Source organism: Elephantulus edwardii, unplaced genomic scaffold (genome assembly GCF_000299155.1).
Source record: "Elephantulus edwardii isolate Elephantulus edwardi_28Jun2011 unplaced genomic scaffold, EleEdw1.0 scaffold00082, whole genome shotgun sequence".
NCBI lineage: Eukaryota > Metazoa > Chordata > Mammalia > Macroscelidea > Macroscelididae > Elephantulus > Elephantulus edwardii.
In genome coordinates, this window is record NW_006399832.1 from 1,331,392 (window position 1) to 1,351,007 (window position 19,616).

A 19,616-nucleotide genomic window follows, 5' to 3' on the forward strand; every position below is an offset into this window, starting at 1 on the left:
CGGGCTCCGCGGCCCCCGCCACGACCACCTGCCGGGGCCGGAGGCGCCACTGCTGCAGCAGCGCCGAGGCCGAGACCCAGACCAGCTACACCAGTGTCAAGGTAAACGCCGCGCGCAGGACCGGCTGGTGGGGGGCCGACCGCCCCGTCCGGGCCGGGCTCGCGCGGGGAGGGGGTCTTGCCCGGGGCGGGGGGCTCCTGTGCAGTTGAGGGGCCGCTGCATGCTCGGACTGGGGAGGGCGATACTAAGGAGTTTACTTTTTCATTTGTGAGGGGTGGTCCATGGGGCCCAGGAAGTGTGAGCAGGTGAGGACCCGCGGAGGGCGTCCCTGGAGAACCCGCTGGAGAAGGGAGCGCAGTAGAAAGCCCCCGGGCTTCTCATTGAGAGGGGTCGGTTTGAGGCTGGGTTAGTGCGGGAACAGCCAGGCTGCCAGTGAGAGCATTCCCCGGCCAGTCCCATTCAATAAAATCTGAGCTCGCGGCTGTATTTGCATGCCTTGTGGGTGACTGGCGCAGCAGGGAAGCGAGGATCCCTGGGTGCCCTGTATTCATATTTTTACCTGGGAAAACCAGGCAGGCTGGATGGAGTCTGGGCTCAGCATCGGAGCGTGGGGTTCTATGAATGAGTGAGGGTGTTTGCATATGTTTTGAGGAGAAGTGTAGGAAGCGGATGGAGGCAGAGGATGGGGAACTGGAACCTGTTGTCACTTGAGCTTTTCTCTGAGCTGGCGGAGTCCTGGCCCTAGCCCTAATTGAGAGAACCGGGCCCTGAATTTGAAGGGTCAGCTGAACTGCAGTGAGGTAGCGTGGTTGCCAATGCAGTGAGGCGTCTGAAGATTCTGCACATTCTTCCCTGACCTTCGAGGGGAGTGGGATTTAGAGGCAATGGGGGAAAATTAATGATTAAAGCATTCACTGTTTTACTTAATAAAAGAAGAAAATTTATTATGTGCAGATATGCAGTATGTTCACAAAATACTGTTAAATTCAACGGGGTTTTCACTGTGTAGTTCTGGGTACTGGGCTCATGCTTTTTGGGTTTGTTTTTGTTTTTGTTTTTTTCCTGAGCGCAAACAGATTAAGTATGGCAGATCCTATTGTGTAGAGGGGGAAAATGCATTCTGTGGCCATTAACGTTTGATGGAATCACTAATTTTACAAGAGCAGTAGATGACTGAGGACCAGTGCATTAATTCTTTTGGCAAAGCCACAGTTGTACATGTAGTAGTTGAGAAAGTTATTAAACAGTTGGCCTAGTGTGGGGTCTTCTTTGATGAAATCTGCATTAGGAGTTGGGGCTAGGGGTGTGGAGGGCCAGAGAGTATAGAAAGGTAGCCTATGTGCTGACTTCAGTTGTGAAGACCAGAAGCTTCCTATAATGAATGAACTTACACATTTTAAAACAACATCTGATTTTGCAATACGTGATGCTCATTTCTTTGCATGTAGTATTTCTTTGATAATAATCTTAATCATCATTACAATTAATACCATTTATTGAGCACATACTATGTGCCAGATACCAGCTTTCTCTTCCTGTTATTAAATGCTAAGGGTGTGATGCTAGGATGTTTTTGTTGCTAAGTGTGTTTGAGTCAGTTACAAACTCAGAGCTGCTCTGTGAACATCTGAACCTTGCCCTGTCCTGTACCATCTTCCCAATCTCTGATATGGGAGCTCATTGCTGCAGTCACTCTTGTCAGTCCATTGTGTGAGGGTCGTCTTCTCTTCCTCTGACCTTCTACCTTTCCAAGGACTGGCCCTGCCTGACAACATGCCCCAAGTATGTGAGATGAAGTTTCACCATCCTTGCCCCTAGGTAGCACCCTGGTTACACTTCATCAGAGATAGACTTGGGAAAGTCAGTATTCTTCTCCAACACCACAACCTGAAGAGTTGCCAAAAAATAGGGACTTGGATTTATGTCAGCTGTTATTTGCTGTTGAGTTGCCTCTGATTCATGGTGAGTGTATGTATAACAGAAAGACATGTTTCCTGGTCTTGGGCCACTTTCATTAATTAGTCTGGTTGAACTCATTGTTTTAGCTATTGTGTAAATTCATTTCATGGAGAATTTTTTCTCATTTTCTCTGTTCTTTTCCCCTACTCAAATAGCCAAAACATCCTCAACCTGTCAGTTTACACTTTTGTTATTAGAGGCATATGCCAAACATATTTTCACTATGTTGAGTCCTTGCACCCAGTCTTGTCCTCCTGACCTCCAGTAAATGTCAGATTGATGTTAGAAGCAGTTTCATAGGACTAAAATATTGTATTTTGTGAAATAATTAAATTTGGATCTTGCTAGTAAAGATAATTTTTTTTAGTGTTCTTGTTAAAAGGAAGGTTAACACAAAGCAGTAGTTCAGAGTGGCTACAGTTCATGAACTCTGTGATACTTTTTATTTGGTTAAGACTTTTTTTTTATTTTTTATTTTCGGAGACCCAAGAACCCTAGTTTAGTACCTGGCAACCTTAGCTACTGCTTGTTTGCCCAACGAAAGAAAGAATAATGAATGAATCTATTCTCCATGTTCAGTACCTCCCTCAAGAGGCTACTTAGAGACCAAATGGAGTTAAAACTAGAGGAAAATGAGTCCCACTTATTAGCAGCTAGTATAAACTTTTCTAAAATTTCTTTGCTGCTTGGCTTAAGTGTTAAAAAGCTTGACCTGGGAAGGAATTTAACTCACTTTGTTTTATCAACAAGGTTCCCAAATAAGAACTTAATTCATTCCAATTCAACTATACAGGTGAAATGAAATTTGAGGTCAGGTATATAATGTCCACAAAGTATACAGAATAATTATTGGTATATAATTACCCTGAACATAGTTTAATAGTATCTCTTTAGAACCTGTGACTCAGTGTTGTATTATCTTTTTAATTTTTCAAGTTCCCATATTCTTTGCCTTTTTGTATAGGAGATGTTTTATAAATATTTGACTTTCATTTTTTTTAGAATAAGAATTCTTCTATCTTCAGAGTTTTGAGATAAGTGCTAGATATTTTGCTTCTATTCAAATTTCCAAAATATTCCAGTGCAAAAGCAAAATCTTTTCACTGTTTGACCCTATTTATGGGGGTGGTGGTTGATAATAATTTTGTCTTTTCCTCACCTTCTTTATACATCAATTATAAGCCATATCTCATTATCCACATAGTGTCTGGTATTCCCCAGAGTACAAAAAATGTGTACTTGATTTATCTCTTCCCCCCCCAGCAATTATTCATCTCACTAAGCTTTTAGAATGATGAAGCATTATGATGTCAAACATGATGTCAACAGGAACTTTCCTGCATACCTAATTTGCAAGAAAAGATTTAGAAATATTAATAATTCATGTGCAGTACAATGATGTCATATGGGTTTCCATTTCTGGTAAGAAGTTTAGATTTGTCTCCCAGTTGCTGTAAAAATGCAACTTCCTAGCAATTTGTCTCCTCCTTGCTTGCCTTTTTATAAATAGTACTCTAACAAGAAAACCCTGCAGAATGCTCACTCCTGATACTGTGCCAGTTTTGTAATTCTTGTTCAGAAATCCTGAGTAGAAATAGTTGCATCTCTTCTCTGGGAAGAGTCGGAGATTCTCACAAGTTGTCTTTTCTTATACTGACTGTGCCTACTTAGAAGGCACCGGGGATGAGGTGGGATGAAGGAGCTAGAAAGTTGGTTTATAGAGAAGAGTGTTGATAGTATAGTCAACTTGTGTTGTTAGATCCTGTCAAAGTGATTTTAACTCATAGATTCTATAGACAGCAGAACAAAACACCTCATATCCCAGTGCCATCTTCACAGCCCTTGTCATGAGTCCATAACTGCAGCCATCCATCCCTCCATCTCATTGAAGGTCTTCCTCTTTTTTTCACTGACTCTACTTTACCAAGCAAAAGGTCTTTCTCCAGGAACTGGTCCCACCTGATAACATGCCCAAAGTACATGAGGATGCATTTCTTCCAGCACAGAGTTGGTTGTTCTTCTGGCGGTCCATAATATAATGGTAATGTTGATCAACACCATAGTTCAGAGACATCAATTCTTCAATCTTCCTTTATATGGCTGAAAATATATAAGGATTAGGTGCTTCTTGCTTTTCTTTTTAACACTGTAAAGAAGTCTTTTGTAGCAGATTTTCCCAAAGGAATGCATCATTTGATTTCCTAAATCCTGTTTCCATGGGCATTGATTATGGATGCAAGTAAAACAAAATCCTTGACAACTTCATTATTTTCTGTTTATCATTACACTTATTGCTTATTGATATAGTTGTGAGGATTTTTGTTTATTTTACATTGACGTATAACAGACTAGCCAATACAGCTTTTACTTTTTTTAAAGTCAGTACTCCACATTTTCTTTACTTTTAGCAAGCAGTATCTGTGTATCACAGGCTGCTAATCGTCCTCTGATCTTGATGCTATATTGCTCTTCATATAGTCCAGCTTCTCAGGTTATTTGCTCAGCAAACAGATTGAACTAGTGAAAGGATACGACTCTGATGCACACCTTACTTGATTTTACACCGTGTTCTGTTTGAACAATTAAGTTTCACAAGAACATAATTGAGTGTTCTGGCATTCCATTCTTATTCTTAACAATGTTATCTGTAAGTTATTGTAAGCCACACATTCAAATACCTTTGAGAAGCCAGTGAAACACAGGTAAACACTTTTCTGGTAGTCTCTACTTTCAATGTGTTTCATATCATCTTCTGAATGTGGCTTGAATTTGTAATAGTTCCTTGTTGATGTTCTGCTGAAGTCATTTTTAAATACTTTTTTTAAGGAATTTTACCTACATATGATATTCCTCAATAAATGTCTACATTCTGTTGAAATATCTTACTTTAGAATGGGCACAGATGTGGATTTTTTTACTCCCACCCAGTTGGCCAGGAAAATGGTCTTACAGATTTCTTGGTGTATTTGAGGGAGCACTTCCAATGTGGCATCGCTGTTTTTGTTATGGGCCATCGCATTGACTGCAACTCATAGTGATCCTGTCCTGAGCCCATCTCACCACCTCTGATACACCTGTCTCCCATTGCCACAGTCACTGTGTCATTCCTTCTCATCCAGGGTTTTTCCTCTCCAGTGCTGAAACTCCACCCTTGCAACTATGATGTCCTTCTCCAAGGACTAGTGTCTCCTGGCAGCAAGCCCAAAGTATGTGAGTTTTAAAATCCTTGCCTTCAAGGGGCAGGCTGGTTTTATCCTCTCCCGGATGGATATGAATTGGTACCTTGTCAATTCCTGGAGCCTTGGAGTTAGCTAGTGCCTTCAGTGCAGCTTGACTGCATTCAGTGGACTTCTGCGTAGATAAACTATTTTGTTGATCAGGCACGTGAGGTGGTTTTCTCTCAAATTGTAGTGTACTGATAGGCAGCATCACTAGCTCGCCCATCCTTTCTCTTCCCTCGTTGTGCTCATTTACTCACTCAGCTAATATTTGCATCGGACATTGTTGCAGGTATGAGGGGCTCAAGGAAATTGGGCAGACAAGTTCCTGGTAGTTTAATGATTAGGCTCTTGGCTGCTAACTCAAAGGTTGGCATCCTGAACCCATCAATACTTAGTTACCTACAGAAAAGAACTGGTGGTCTACTCTTGAAGGATTGTTTTTGTAAATATTACACATGTCAGTTCTCTTCTGTGATACAAGGTCACTGTGAGTGAGAACCACCCTGATTGCACTTCTTCTAAGAAAGATTTTTTTTTTGTTGTTTGTGCTTTTGACAGTTCATTGTTATTGTTATGTGCTTGTGTCAAGTAGCTTGCAACTTATAGTGACCCTATGTACAAGAGCCCTAAACCCTGCTCTATCCTGTGCCAGCCTCACTCTCTCTGACACACCTACTCCCACCACCCCAATCACTGATTTGATCTATCTCATTGAGGGTCTTCCTCTTTTGCACTGTACCTCCACCCTCCCAAACTTGATGTCCCTCTCCAAGGACTGGTCCCTCCTTGGAACATGCCCAAAGTATGTCAGACGAAGCTTCAGAATATGCAGTCAAGATGCATTGGTAATAAAGGGTGATTGGAATGCAAAAGTTGGAAACAGGGAAGAAGGATCAGTAGCTGAAAAACATGGACTTAATGACAGGAGATAGAATGATAGATTTCTCCACAATCAACGATTTATTCATTGCAAATACCTTTTATAAGAAACACAAATTCAGGCTATAAACATGGATTTCACCTGATGGTATGCATAAGAATCAGATTGATTACATCTGTGGAAAGAATTGCTGGAGAAGCTCAATATCAGCTGTGAAAACCAGGCCAGGTGCTGATTGTGGAACAGACCACCAACTATTCATATGCAAGTTCAAGCTGAAGCTGAAGAAAAGAAAATAAAATCCACAGGAACCAAAATTTGACCTTAAGTCTTTCTCACTCAAATTTCAAATTTGACAGTTCATAGTATATTAAATATTCTTTACCAGCATCACAATTCAGATGCATCAGGTCTTCCTCAGTCTTCCTTATTTCTTGTCCAACTTTCAGATGCATATCAAGCAATTAAAAATACTATGACTTGGATCATGCCTTAATCTTTAAACTGACAACCATGCTCTAAAGACTTTAAAAGGTTCTTGACAGCATGTTTGCCCTGTGCAGCACATTTTTAAAAAATTATTATCTTTATTGCTCCTACCATGGGTGTTGATTGTTTATCAAGAAAAATTAAATCCTTAACAACTTCACTCTTTTCTCCATATATTGTGTTACCTATAAGCCCAATGGTGAGGACTTTTGTTTTCTTAATGTTCAGTCTTTGCTGTTCTTCAGTCAGTGCTTCAAGTATTCCTTGCTTTCTGCAACAAAGATTATGTTATGTCACCTGAATAATGTAGGTTATTAATGAATCTTTCTCTAATCTTCATGCTACATTTTTCATACTGTCTTCTTGAATGAATTGTTAGCATACAGATTGAATAAATGTGGAGGAAGGACACAGCCTTGATACACCTTTCATAATTTTAAGCTGCACAGCATCCCCTTATTCTCTCTGAATGACAACTTCTGGGTCTACATATGGGTTTTGCATGGGTACAATTAAGTGTTCAGGAATTCCCATTCTTCTTAATGCTAGCTATAATTTGTTTTGATCCACAGAGTCAAATATCTTTGGATAGTTGGCAAACAGACATCTTTCTAGTAGTCTATGTTTTCAGTCAGGATCCTTCTGACATCAACAATGATATTCCTTGTCCCACAGCCTCTTCTGAATCCACCTTGAATTTCTGGAAGATCTCTGTCAGTGTACTACTATTCCAGCCGTTTTCTAAGAAACTTCAGCAAAATTTTGTTTTTTTGTGATAGGAAGGATGTTGTCCACAACAACAATGTTGTCTAATGGCATAATGCCATGCTTTTGTTAGTCTTTTTTTCCCCATATTATTGCTTTCATTTTAAAATGGCACATAAAGTTTAATAAGGCCAAATGAGTCCTGCATGTTGATTTAGTAAAGCCTGAATTCACTTCCTGCCATTGGCCATTTCATCACAATTTAGTCCTCTTCCTTCTTTCAACATATTAATTATAGCTAATGAGCAAATTTTCCTAATGTTACTGCTTTCCTCAGTAGTTACACTAATTTCATTCTGCACTCATTTTCTCATTTGACCTTGTTAAAGAAGTCCTCAAATCTGAAAAGAATGCAGTGCATGGGATGGTGACCCCAGGCAGGCAGGGCTCCGTGCAGGACGGAGCGTGCTGGTGAGGGCAGCCCCATCCTGCAGGACTGGACTGGCAGGAGGTATGGCCAGGAGCCCAAAGGAAGGAACAGTGAGGCCCATGTTGGAAAGACAGATTACAGAGTTAGGAAAACCAGAAAGTTTGGGGAGGCTCGGGTGAGTACTGTAGGGCTGGATGTAGGGCACGTATCATCAGTTCTGCAAAGGCAAAAACTTGTTGAAATAGCTGAAGACTAGTGACTGGGAAACAAAGCTGTCTATTTTCTGCTCTGCTTGGGGGTCTCCTGAGTTCAAAGAGCTCAAGTGGACTTTAAGTAAGACCTGCACCGAGATGAGGAAAGACCAACCAAGACAGTCTCACACCCTGACCAGACAATATTTGGAAACACATTCAAAAGGGTCTTTATGTTCCTTGTCATTACATCACTTTTGACTCCTGGCAACACCAGTGCTTCAAAACAACCAACAATGACAAAAGAACAATTGATGCCTTTGAGTTGTGATGCTGAAGTAGAGTATTGAATGTACCATGGACTATCAAGGGAGTTAACAGGTATGTCTTTCCTGGAGAGAGTGAAACCAAGCTGCTCCTTGGAGGCAAGGATTTTGAGGCTCCATCTCACATTCTTTGGGTATGTTGCTAGCAGGGAACAGTCTTTGCAGAAGGACATCATGCTTGGAAGGGTGAAGGGTTAGCATGGGAGAGGAAGACCATGGATGAGATGGAATGACTCAGTGACTGTGGTAATGAGGGTGAGGTTGCTCAGAATAAGGCAGGGTTTAGAGCTGTTGTGCATAGGGTAACTATGAGTCGCAGTCAACACACAAAACAACAACACAGTCTTTCATGGCTGTGACTTTTCTGAAGCAGCTCACCAGACCTTTTTTCTGAGCCATGACTGGGTGTGTTCAGACCACCAACCTTTTGATTAGTAGTCTAGCACTTGACTGTTTGTACCACCCATGCCCCCTTAAAAGAATATAGTGGGAAACGATCTAGTGAAGAGGAACCAGCAAGGGATAGTAAAGCACTTTAGGTCTATAAAATGAGGGAGCAGTTATTATTTTAGAAGGGTCAAGAAGAGGCAGTGGGCATAGGAACCTGAGAAGCTTATAGAACAGGGGCACCCCAAGAACTGGGGCCTTAAGTAAGGTTGGAGTAACTGATTTATGGCTTGCTAAGGAGAGAACCAAGAGAATGAATATATGCTCCCTCCTACCTCGCTCCCATCTCTTGCCAGTACTCCCTTTGGCCAAGCATATCTGGAAACCAGTGTCAAAAAGATGATTGAGTGAGGTTTCCCAAGGAACAGGGCAGAATCAAATGTGGGTTTAAGAGGCAATAGGAGACTATCTCCCACATACTTTCTATACCAAGTGTTAAAAGATGCTCAAATCTCCAGTGATGGCTCAGGATTGGCAAGTTCAAATGGAGACAGGCAGTTTTGATGATTGTCTGAAATGATATTTCTGTGATAATTTATTGTTTACAGTTTCATATTTGTCCTAGTGATGACTAATAATATTGAACATGTTTTATTTGGAGAACTTGCTGCAGAAGGTAAAAAACTGTAGTCTTTAATATGAATTGAAGCTCAACATCAAGAAGACAAAGATTCTCACCATTGGGCCAATTGACAGCACCATAATAGATGGAGAAGAGATTGAGGCTGTTAACAATTACAGCTTGCTCAGCTCCACAATCAACACTCTTGGCACCAACAATCAGGAAATCAAAAGACAAATTGCCCTAGGAAAATCTGCTGTCAGGGACTATTGCAGAGAACTGAGAAGCAACAATGTCAGTCTAGAGACTAAGGTTCGCCTAATCCAGTCCATGGCCTTTGTAATTACTTGCAATGCATCAGACAGATGGACAGTGACTAAGGATGACAGAAGAAAAATTGATGCCTTTGAATTGTGGTGCTGGAGAAGAGTCTTCAACATACCATGGACCACCAAGAAAACAAATAGGTCTGTCATGGAGAGGGTGAAACCAGGTTTCTCTTTGGAGGCTAGGATTTTGAAGCTCTGTATCATATACTTTGGGCATGTGGCCAGAACAGACCGATCCTTGAAGAAGGATATCATGCTCGGAAGGGTGGAAGAGCAGTGCAGGAGAGGAAGACCCCGAATGAGGTGGATTGATACAGTGATTAGGGCGATGGTGGTAGATGTGTCAGACTGGTTCGGGACAAGAAAGGCTTCAGAGCTGTTGGACATAGGGTCACTATGAGTCACAGGTGACTCAACGGCACATAACAGCAATAGCAGCAACAACAACAACGTTGTCTAGATATCTTCATCTTCAGTTATCATACCATCTTGACTCTACTCATGCATTTCTGTAATTTCTTCTATCTTTCCCTGATCTAACCTTGATTTGAAAGTCCATGGTGGGGTTAGGGAGATATGCATGACCGCACTCTCATCAGTTATTGTATTTTTAGTCAGTTTGGACTTTTCTACTCCTTATAGCCTTTCCTTCTTGCTTTGAACATTTAGAAGAAAAATATTTATTCCTGTATTTTTATAAGTACAATGCCAATGCATTCTTTTCTTAATTTTAAACCATGTAGTTTTTCCTTGCCCTTTTCATACTGCAGCCTCTTGGTCTAGGTTTCACATGAACACATGTATGTGTTCTGCAATTCTCATTCTTCTCAATATTTGCTATAATTTGTTGTAATGTACACAAATTCGTTTGTATAGTCAATAGCATAAATAGACATTCTTCTGGTATTCAGTGCTTTCAGCCAGGATCCATATGACATCAGTAGTGATATCACTGGTGCCATGACCTTGTCTAAAACAGCTTGAATTTTTATACTTCTCTATGTGTTGTTCTAGCAATTTTTAGATGATCTTCAGCAATATTTTGCTTACGTATTATATTAGTGATATTATTCAGTAAATAAAGAAGACAGAAAAAGTCTTCTTGACTTCTTGACAGAAGAACTTATCACTTTGAGCTGTGGTTTTGGAGAAGATTATCCCATGGACTGCCAAAAGGACAAACAGCTGTGTTTTGGAGAAAGTGCAACCGAAGTGCTCCTTGGGAGCAAAGATGCCAAAGCTTCATCTCACATACTTTGGACATGTTGCTAGGAAAAGCTATTTATTGGAGAGGGACATCATGCTTGAAATTGCGGAGGGTTGGCAGGAGAGGAGAAGACTCTTACTGTATGGATTGACACAGGGACTGCAACAGTGAGTCAAATATGTCAGAAGTGATGAGGATGGCACAAGATAGGACAAGATTTAGAGCTGTTGTTCATAGGTTTTCTATGAGTCTTACTTGACTCATGTTGTCTGTTGACCGTGAGTCGTACTTTTGTTGCATCTAACAACAACAGAAAGAGTGGTATACATTTCGTCTAGATGCCTAGAGTACTATGAGCTAGTAAATTCCATTTTACAGATGAAGCAACTAAGATAGTAAGAGATTAAATAAAATGACTTGCAGGCTGAAATTTGAACACAAGATTGTCTGATTGCTAACCATGGAGCCCTGTTGCCTCACAGTTACCATGTGATCCTAGGTCTTAAGTGTGTTATAAACCAAAGGGTGGGATTATAGTTATTTTTAGAAAGATAAAACAAGGGTGGGAGAGTGGTGGCTTTTCCTCTTTCCTATCACTTCACTCCTTGTAGCTTGAGCTGCAGTGTTGTTTTGACAAAGGAGTCTCTCTCTCTCTCTCTCTCTCATTACAGTCTAGTGAGAATCAACTTATTGCTGACTCTCCAGTGGGTATCAGAAGCTGTAAATCACAAAGAAAAGCCTGCTCATCTTTCTTCTGAGGACCCGTTAGTGGCTGTGAGCCACCGGAGGGCATGGCCTTTGGACTAGCAGTCCAAATAGCCTGGGGGATTAGACCACCGTTGCTGCTTTGAGATTTGTGGAGCATGTAAAATGCATACAGAATTGGAGAAGCTTTGCCAAAACTTCTTGTCATTATTTATACTGAATGCACACTTGACACTTTGTGAATGCTATACAGTATTGGCTGCTAATGGTCCTGTGATTGCTATATTCCTGCTTTGGTAATTAAGATGAGATTTTGGTTACTTAGATTTAGCTATCTTTGAAATTAGGCTGCTCTGGTGGCCTGGCTGGTTAGGAATTGTGCTACCAATGCAAAGGCTCACAGTTCAAATCTTCCAGCTGCTCCAGGGGAGAAATGAGTAGTCTTCTCCTGTGGGATTTACTCTGTCTCTGAAAAAGCACTGCATGGTCACCTATGAATTGGTTCTGACTCAACAGCACATAATAACATAATCATTGAAACATAGCTTTTAAAAATTGCAAGTGAATATCACAAATTTGTTTTTATGGATTGATTTAGCCCATGTAGATGACAAATAGAACTTCTCTGGAAATGTTAAGCCTCAAATGAGCCCTGGTGGGACAGTGGTTAAAGAATTGATAATCTTCTGCCCATCAACAAACCAATGGATAGAGAAGCTGTGATATATTCACACAATGGAATGCTGTGTTGAAAAACAAGGAACTCATGCAATATTATTCAAAATGGGTGACCCTCGAGGACATTATGCTGAGTGAAATATCTCAGTCACAAAAGGACAAACCGTGCATAGTGCCACTGATGTAGATTGGGACTGACATCAGGGTTGGGTAAGAATGAGAAAAACTGGATAAATTATGTATACTGCATTGAAACGGATGAGGGAGAGAACAGTTGAAAAGAGATATATTATAGGGTATTATGATTATCATAAGAGTCCCGAATGAAGGTTGCAGAGTGGAGTATACTTGGGGTGGGGGTAAGGAGGTGCGGAGGGATTGTATACTAATGAAGGAATTTTACTTTTCAAAGAGAAGAGTGGGGGGTGGGCAGGGAGAAAAGTGCAACAATGAATGAATGGAAATCCAAAATCTCTGTAAATGTTCATTACAATTAATAAAAAAAGGAAAAAGTTGATAATCTGTGGATTTTTAAAAAAAATAAACATGAAAATCATCTTAAACTCATATTTTAGGGTGAAGCTCTGAAATTTTGCCTTAAGAATGTCATATGATTAATATTATCTGATTACATAACCTTGCCCCTTGGAGAAATTTTCCCGATACTGTGATTTGGAAGAGCTGGTACAATGAAGTTAACAAGTCTGTCTCAGAGAGGTATTTTCCCTCAGGTCGCCTCTCTCATTTTTAGTTTGGGATCTTACAAGAATTTCTACATACCTGTGATAAAATTTGGGCTACAATTCCAAGCTACTTTCAGCTCCAAGGAGCAAAATATCACTTTAGTTGAGTTAAATTTCAGAAATTGTCTGGTAACAAGTCCTGAAATAGTAGTTGGGTGGTCCAGGAACCTGTGTCCTTTTTTTGTGCATTCTTTTGTCCCAAAATCTCTCCTGTAATTGTCATATACAGGCTATGGAAGCAGAAAATGACATCATCCTTAAATCTTTACTGTTTCCCAAGTCTCTGAAAAGACTTTGCATAACACTGGAGTTTGCCATTAAGAACATGGTTTCAGACTTATTAGATGCAATGCCTCCTTCTATATTGTTTGGTGTAATGATATCTAGAATTGAAATTCATAAATGATTACATGAAATTCAGATAGTTTACTTTTTTAAACTCAATATAAGAAATGGAAAAAAAGAAAGGTGAGTGTTTGAAGCCACCAGCCATTCTATGGGAGTCTACTTCCATAAAGATGTATATATATATATCCTTGGAAACCTTATTGGCTGTTCTACCTGTCTACAGGGTCTTTGTTAATTGAATCTTAACTCAGTGGCAGTAGGTTTGGCAAAGCCTGAACCTTAAAAACAGCTTGCTACAGGCATAGATTTGATCTTTATTTGGATTTCTCCATCCAGTCACAATGTAGATAGAGTCTTGCCTGTTGAAAGCCCATATAGCAGATGTGGGGTCCATGACTATTGACCCAGTACAAGGCAAAATTTACTTGGCAGGGCCGTGGTATTATGGTGAGATGATTTGATGTGGAATTATTTTTTTTGTGGAAATCTGTAACCTGAAGGCTTCATCTGTAATTGGCCTTAAAAATAATCTTCCATGAATTCTCTTGGTTTTTGTATTGACAGCATTTCAGATGCTGTCACATATGATGTACTGCGAATATAAAGCCTGTTTTCTCTCTAGAAAGGTGCTGTTTTTGCTAAACCCAGTTCCCTGTGTGAGTCATAAACCTGAGACAAGGCCTGGAATTTTGGAAATTGGTATTGGGAGACTCATGAGAGAGTTTAGCAGCTTGTCACACAGGAATGGATACGTGGATATATGTGTGTGTACTGATAAAAGCACCAAAAATAACATTAACATTATGGAACAGAGAGATTATAATAGTTATTCAGAGTTGTTGTTGTGTTGTTGCTATGTCCTGTCGAGTTGCTTGAGACTCTTAGCAACCCTATATACACCAGCTCTGAATCCTGCTGTGCCAACCTCACTGTCTCTGACATACTTAATTAACCCCATTACTCCAGCCACTCAGTCAATCCATTTCATCGAGGGTCTTTCTCTCTTGTGCTGTCCTTCCACCCTCTCAAGCATGATGTCCCTTTCCAAGGGACTGGTCCCTCCTTGCAACATGCCCAAATTATGTCAGACAAAGCTTCAGATCCTTGCCTCTAGAGAGCATCCTGGTTTCACCCTCTCTAGAACAAACTTGTTTGTTCTCCTGGTATATTCAATACTCTTCTCTAGCACCACAGTTCAAGAGCATCACTTATCTTCATTCTATCATCCCTAGTCATTGTCCAGCTATCTGATGCATAGCAAGTAATTGCAAAGACTACGGCCTGAATTAGGCACACCTTAGTCTCTAGACTGACATCATTGCTCTTCAGAACTCTGGTGAGGTCCCTGACAGCAGACTTTCCCAGTGCAATTTGTCTTTTTGACTTCCTGGCTGCTGGTACCAAGAGTGTTGATTGTGGAGCCAAGCAAACTAAAGCTGTCAACAATCTCAATCTCTTCACCATCCATCATGACACTGCCAGTCCACGCAGTCATGAGAATCTTTGTTTTCTTGATGTTGAGCTTCATTCCATGTTTTGTCCACTCCAGAACTTCCTGGTGAGTGAGAAATGAACAAATGGTGAGAAGTGTACCAGCTTATCAAGGCAAATAAATGATCCAACAGTGTACAACTGCAGCTTAAAGCGCCGAACAACAGGGTGACCTGAGGCAAGCCAAAGCTATTTTATTACTGGTTGATGCCCAGAAAGCTCAGTAGTGTTTTGAAGTGAGCCTTAGCTAGAACTATGTATTTTCCCCCATCTTCTCATGAATGTTCTAGTTGTAATGCAGTGAGTGTCTGCATCATCTTCAGTTCTCACCTGGTAGTCCCTGCATCCATCTCAAGTGCTAGTCCAGGTAAGAATCCTGGTGAGGCTCACATTAGATACTTACCTATTTGGGGTGTTGGAAAAGATTTGGGTCTGAAATCCTGTACTTTACCAAACAGAATAATGGCTACTTCAAGATGAAAGTGAGAAAAGCATCACCTTTGCCAGTGGTCAGGCAAGGACCTGGTTGATGCCCACGTTTCTCCTCAGTGCCTGTTATGTTGCACACATGGGCACATATACTTCTTTCCTCTAAAAAGTGTTGCTGGAACAGGAGACAAAGGCTGTCAAGTCTTCATGAGCTTCCTGCTCTCTTCCTCCCAAACCTATGAGGCTGATTGTGGAAAGTCAGTTCTGGGACTTCATTACCTAGCAGACCCGCCTGTGTCTCGGGTACTCAGTCACACGTGGAACCCAGAGAGAACTCTCAGAAGCCCAGTGCCTGACCTGCAGTGATCCCGTCCACTTGGGCCACGTGCCCTCATGAGCCGCGTCCACTGACCACAGAGCCTTCCTCTCTGTGGGAGGAGTTGGTGAGGAGGAAGGACGTGTCATCACCTTAATTCTGATTTCTCTCAGGAAGGGAGGACATCCCACCCTCTCCTGGTTAGGTTTGCAATAACGGAAAAGGAAGTGGGACAGAAGGTAGACCTTTTCCTTTGTTCCAAAGGTGAGAATTTTTGACCCATAAAAATACAACTGTGGTGTCGAGGCTGAAGCTCCTCCGTTTGGTTCGTGTGTCCTTTACCTGTTCAAATTAGACTTTCTGACAATAAAATCCTCTATTCATGAACCTTAAAAACAACAACAAATGTAAAGTGCTTTATGTTAATAGAATCCCCACTCTTATTTACAGATTTATATGATACAAGTACTTTTTAAGTCTTAAGTTTGGTAATGAGAAATGGTTTTCATAAAGAATCAGTGTTATACAAGGCATTTAGGTTTCTGGGTTAGTTTAAAAAAGTATTTAACCCATCGTGTAGCTGGAATACATTTATATTGTTGAAGTAATATCATTCTGAGTAAAATGGGAGATTGGATTAGAATTAATGTTTCTTTTATATGCATAACCTTTGGGACAATAGGGTCTATTTAGTCACAGTGCAGATGAAGAAGAGTTCTTCTTATCCTTTTAAGGAGTCCCTGTGTGGTGCAGTGGGTTAGTGTGTTGGCTTAGTAAGAGACTGTTGTGGTGTACTGTTGAGTCAAAACTGGCCCATAGTTGACCTTTTGGTGTGTTTTCAGGGGCAGTTAATTTCATAGGAGGAGAATGCCCATTCTTCTCCCATGGAGCAGCTGGTGGATTTGAACCGTATGCTTTCAGGATTGTGGCATAGCTTCTTGCCACTATATCAGAGGGTTTGAATTCACTTAGAGGTGCCACAGAAGCAGGGCTTGGTCATCTACCTGTGTAAAACCAGACATTGAAGACTCCATGGAAACACAGTTCTACTCTGAGCTGCAAGTTGAGAGGAGCTAGAGCCAATTCTGTGGCCACTGCTGTTGTGTACTGGTCAGTTGGAACTGACCCATAGCTGACCTTCCAGCAGGTTTTTAGAGGCAGTGAATTGCATGGGAGCAGACTGTGTATCCTTCTCCCACACTCTGGCCACTAATAATTATTAGTAATACAGTGCTTCAAAGTGGTTCATGCTGGTTTGACCTTTTGCTGAGAATTTATACTTCCATTCCAAAAGTATATACATTTTAACAAGATCCCCAGATGATTTGTGTAGAGGCCCTGGTGATTCATGCAGGTCCTGGATAATAAACTCTCCAAAGAGCAGATCTGTGTGGCCCTTAATGTTATGTAGTCTTGCCATCACTTTGAAAGGACTGTATTAAACCCATTGCTGTGGATTTGTGTCAGCTCATAGCTGTGAATATCAGAAAGCACACAGTGTGTGGCTGTCTCTTCTGTGCTTTTACTGGCCATCATCTAGGCCCATTAGTTAATAACAATCTGTTTCTGTCAAGTCAATTGCAATTCATAGCCACTCTGTAGGACAGAGTAAAACTACCCCTTAAGGGTCCTAAGGTTTTAAATGTTAACAGAAATAAGCTGTCACATCTTTTTCCTGTATAGTGACTAAGGTCCAAATTACTAACCTTTAGGTTGACAGCCAAGCACTTAACCACAGCATCACTAGGACTCTCCTATTAAGCAATAAAAGCTCACTGTCTTTGAGCTCATTCTGACTTATGGCAGCCCTCCATCAGGGTATGAGGCTTTAAGTGTTTACAAGAGGAGGTTACCCATGTTTCTCACACACAGAGAGGCTGGTGTGTTGACTTTTTAGGTAGCAGCCCTATGGAAATGCATTAACTACCAGAGCATCTTCCATTGTTGTTCTGTGCCATTGAGTTGTAGAGTTGGAACTGATGCATAGCTAACCACGCCCCCTCCCAGTGGGTTTTCATAGTAAAATTGCCCAAGAGGAGACTTCCCATCTTTCTCCCATGGAACAGCTGGTGGGTTCCATCCAATTTCATGGCATTACAACTCCTTATTACTAAGCCATCAGAGTTCTAATTATGATAGTAACAAACCAAACTTACTGCTGTTGAATTGATCGCTACATATAGTGACTTTCCATTGGTTTTGAGCCTGTAAATATTTATGGGAGAACACTGTACATTCTGAGGGGTGGCTGGTGGATTAAAACCTTAGAGTTTTTGATTAGCAGCACAGCACATGCTGTTGTCATTGAGTCCCGTCAAGTCAAGTACTTAGGATGCTGTGACTCCAGAACATTATAAAATGATGACATTCTGTTCTTAGCATTCTTCATTTGTAACTGAAGTATTGCTAAGAAAGAAAAACTCCCCATCAACAGTTGATTTTCCTGTGTTTGTTTCTATAGGAAAGGAAAGTTAAATGCTTGAATATTCCCATTACTGACTGGCTTTCAATATAGTGGTTTGATCCGCTAGACTTCACAAAGGTGACCAGGAGTATTTTGTTAATTTGCTTAGTCTTATTAGGAATCATTACAGATTTACATATATCTCATGTGTGCTAATTCATTATAGTTATTATACTTATTGGTGCCTAGATTGCCTGGTTTTGGCTGGAGAGCTTATAAAGTTGGTAAGACTCTTTTCTTGAAGAATTGTTTCCAGCTAAGCTTGTTAATTTATGTCCTTATCCTGAAATTATTCTTTCTAGATGTGAATCAGAGGACTCCTTAGGGAAGAAAACTCATCTTTTGTGCCCACCTAGCCATATCTGCAGCCTTACCACGGCATTGGACATCATGTATCTCTTGTACAGAGGCATTTCACGAAACCTCTTTGTGTAGTTTTTTTTCCTAATGTTGTTGTTATGTGTCGTTAAGTCAAGTATGATCATAGCAACTCTGTGAACAACAGATCTGAACCCTGTCCTGACCTGTGCCATCCTCACACTTCCTAACACATTAGAGCCCCTTGCAGTAGTCACCATGTCAGTCTACCTGGTCACGCGTCTTCCTCTCCTTCGCCAACCCTCTACCTTTCCAAGCATCATGTCCCTCTCCCAGGAAAAATCTCTTCTAGCAACATGCCTGAAGCATGTGAGGCAAAGCCTCATCAACCTTGCCTCCAAGAGCACTCCAGCTGCACCCTCTTCAAGACATATTTCTTTGTTCTTTTGGCTGTTCACAGGATATTCAGCACTCTTCTACAATACCACAGCTCAAAAGCATCAAATCTTCTTCTGTCATCCTTATTCATTGTCTAGCTCTTAGATGCATAGCAATAACATTTGTTATCTCTCCTATAATCTGTGAAAATTAACCCAAACACACTGGCATCTAGTCAGTTTTTACTTACAGTGATCCTACATCTGATTTCTGAGGCAGTAAATCTTTACAAGAATAGACTGCCCATCATTCTCCCCAGAAGCATGCTGTAACCTACCACATAATGCACTAATACACATAACATGTAATGTTTTATGTCCACAAGCTCCTAAAAGATTTTTGAGTCTTCTAGCCAAGAATAATTAGTTGTTGTTGTTAGATGCTGCTCAGAGTAAATTCAGGCTCATATCCCTGTCTTTACAGTAGCTTTTATTCCTATGGAGTGACTGGTGGGTTCAAGTAGTGACCTTGTGGCTAATAATTAGAGGCTTTAAATGTGCCTTCTGACTTTGTTTTTTACAAGTGTAGGTGCCAGGATTTCAGTACACATTTTGGGAAGCACAATTCAATATATGTATGGAGGGAGGGAGAGGGCAAAGGCAGGGAAAGGGTAGGGAGAGAATGAGAGAGAAGGACATTAGGATTGATTTAAATATCTTTATAGTTTGCCTGGAGACCCTGGTTTGTGCACATATTTAATGCAGTCAGTCATATCCAGAAGGTTGGAAGTTTGAGTCTACCCTGAGACTCCTTGGAAGAATGGACTGATGTTCTTATTCTTAAAAATCAACTATTGGCAATCATGGAACACTTTTTACTCAGACACACACAGGATCACCAGGAGTCAGAGTCTTAAATGTAACTGATTTTATGTATTTCCTGCCATGACACATAACCAATAACTAGGTCCTACTCTAGCTGCCTAGCTATTTGGGAATAC

The 19,616-nt window shown here is 40.8% G+C and overlaps 1 protein-coding gene across 4 annotated transcripts in view; it reads left to right on the plus strand.

Annotated features, from left to right (window-relative positions):
* Nucleotides 1-6: 6 nt before the first annotated feature.
* Nucleotides 7-19,616, plus strand: part of PDE8B (phosphodiesterase 8B) — a 360,385-nt gene continuing 340,775 nt past the window's right edge. For all 4 annotated transcript variants that reach the window (XM_006889834.1, XM_006889835.1, XM_006889836.1 and 1 more), the window contains exon 1: nucleotides 7-101. The gene's annotated coding sequence lies outside the window, so the exon portion shown is untranslated. The remainder of the gene's footprint in view (nucleotides 102-19,616) is intronic.